Raw genomic sequence first — 3,127 nt, 5'->3', positions numbered from 1 at the left:
CTTCAGTATTCTTGCCTGGAGAATCTCATGGACAGAGGAGCCTGACCGGCTACAGTCCCTAGGGTTGCAAAAAGTCAGACACGACTGAAACAATTTAGCACAAACCTATACATCTCTGGTCAACTAATTCTCAACAAGAGTACCAAGGCCATTCAATAGAAGGAAAAACAGTCTCATCAACAAATGGTGTGGGGACAATGGGATATACACATACAAATAACAAGATTGGATCCCTTCCTGTTATATATGCAAAATTAACTCAAAATAGATCAAAGACCTAAATATATGAGCTAAAACTGTAACACTTTTAGAAGAAAACATAGTAAATCTTCATGATCCTGATTTGGCAACAAGTTCTTAGATATGACATCAACAGTACATACAACAAAAGATAAATAGATAAACTAAACTTCATCAAAATTAAAACCTTTTTTGATTCAAAGTATATACACTCAAGAGAATGAAAAAACAAGTCAAAGAATGGGAAGAAATACTTGAAAATCATATCTGATAAAAGCCTAGAACTCAAAATGCTTTGATAATAAACAACCCAATTTAAAGATGGACCAAAGACATGAATAGACATGTCTACAAAGTAGATATAGAACTATCCAACAAGCACATAAAAAGGTGGTCACTGGTTATTAGGGAAAAGTAAGATATGACTTCACATACACTAGGAAGACTATAATAAAAAAATGTAGACAACATGTGCTGTTGAGGATGAGGAAAAACAGGAACTCTCATACATTGCTAGTAAAAATGTAAAATTGTGCAGCCACTGTGAAAAAGTTTGATGGCTCCTCATGTAGTTAAAAATAATTAACACAGGACCCAGCACTTGCACTACTAAGCCAATACCCATAGTTGAAAACAGGTTTTCTTTCTTTAAAAAAAAAAAAAAAATGAAATACAATTACTTTAATGAGAATATTCAAGACAGGAAAAGATGCAGTGATACAGGCAGAAAACAGGTTTTCAAACAAAAATGTAAACAAATGTTGACAGCAGCACTGTTCACAACAGCTCTAAGGTGTCTATTAATTGATAACTGTATAAACACAATGAGGTACATCAATACAGTGGAATATTATTGAGTCACGAAAAGAAGTGAAATCGTGGTAAAAGGGTACTAATGTTCAGCTATAAAATGAAAAAGGTCTGAGGATCTAATGTATAACATGGTGACTAAGTCGATAACACTGTACTATATAACTGAAATTTGCTAAGAGAGAAATTAAATATCTCATACACAAAAAAAGATAAATATGTGAGGTGGTAGATGTGTTTACTAGATGGGAGGAATCCTTTCATATCAAACTGTCATGATATACAATTGAAATATCTTACAATTTTGTCAATTATACCTTAATAAAGCTGGGGGGAAGGAATAGTCTGATACATACAACAATATGGATGAAACTTGAAAACATTACATTAAGAGAAAGACACAAAATAACACATATTGTATGGCTACATTTATATAAAATAGCTAGAAAAGGCAAGTCTTTAAAATCAGGGCATAAATTAGTGGTTGCCAGTGACAGGAGTAAAGGGAATAGAGAATGACTTTCAAGGGTATTAGGTTTTATTCAGGGATGATGGAAATGTTCTGAAACTAGATAGTGATGATGCTTGCACAACACTGTGAATATATTAAATGCCACTGAACTTACACCTTAAAATGGCTAAGTAGGGGACTTGGAGGTCCCGTGGTTCCACTGCAGGGAGGAATGGGTTTGATCCCTGGTTAGGGAACTAAGATCCTGCATGCACAGCCAAGAAAAACTAAAAACTAAAATTAAAACGGCTAATTGTTTATGTGTGTTTAAACAATATATATTATTGGTGACTTTAACTGACCAAATTCTAGCAAATGATGAGGAAGAATTCATTCTGCATGAAGGAGATTGAAATTTGATTATGCACAGAAATGTCTTCTATTAACTGAACACTCTACATACCGAGCAAGACAGAGAATTTTTAAGTTTATTGTAAGGACATGCAGTCAACTTATTCTGTAGATGTTCTAACAATAGTTTTATCCAGGAGTGGAAAAAAACACATCCTGTAGACAACAGAAAGCTGTCCACATGAGCATCAGTAATATTACTGCTGCTGTACACCTGAAGCACTGTAAGTCAATGATATTTCAATTTTTAAAAATCAACTAATTAAAAAAACATTTAAAAATATGGATAAAAGTAAAAAAAAGAAAACTGTGTATAAATCCGCAAAAAGTTGCCTTTTAAGAAATGTTTTACCAGTGATGATGCAGCAGCCACTGGCCTGGGTATCAGGAGACTCAACATATCTTCTGGGCTCTGCCACTAACACAAAACCAGGGAAATTCACTTGCACCCGCAGGACAAATTTTTCCCAACTTCTTAACAAGACAAATAGAAAACTCTTCTTATACTGATGTGTGTAAGAAAATCATCAGCATATTTTTAGATGCCAGATTCACTATGATAAGAGCTCAGAATCTGGGACCAGTGAGTGAAAAATAGAGTGGGGTTAAACCAGGATTGGTAAAACAGAATTTATTCCAATCTAGCTTAAAGCTCCTTTCCCCATACCGTATCCTCAAAACCTTTCCAAGGAAGTTAAGTTTCCTGAGTAGCTTAACCCTCCCTCATTCCTCTCAGCCCAGTTCCCCTCTCTTCTAAAACCTGGTCCGGACTTTGTTCCACTGGGCAGCCTATGATGGCTTCTGAATGTGGCAACATCATCCAAATCTCACTTATTCCGAACAGGTGGGTCAAACCTGGGACCTGCTCTGCTAAGAAACTCACTCAAATGGTGGAGCAGTTCACTCCCACGTTCTTTTCTGTGCCTAGAGGCTCCTCCTTCTTACTTCACAAGAGGCACTTTATTCTAAGAAAGATGAGAAATGCACCTAAAGGACAAATTCATTTAACTGGAATCTTCACCAAGTTCAACTCTTTGTACACATTATTCCACAGAATATCAGGTAAGACCTTGAATAAATTCAAACGCACACTGCTCAGAACACAGAGAAAGCTAGACTGTTACAGAACTCAGAAACAATTATGCTGCCAGTCCCAAGGACTCCAAAAGCATTCAGAAATCTCAGATACAGAGCTACTACATGGAAATATTCAAA

The sequence above is a fragment of the Cervus canadensis genome, chromosome 8, assembly GCF_019320065.1.
Source record: "Cervus canadensis isolate Bull #8, Minnesota chromosome 8, ASM1932006v1, whole genome shotgun sequence".
NCBI classification, from domain to species: Eukaryota; Metazoa; Chordata; class Mammalia; order Artiodactyla; family Cervidae; genus Cervus; species Cervus canadensis.
Note: the sequence above shows the minus strand (reverse complement) of the source record.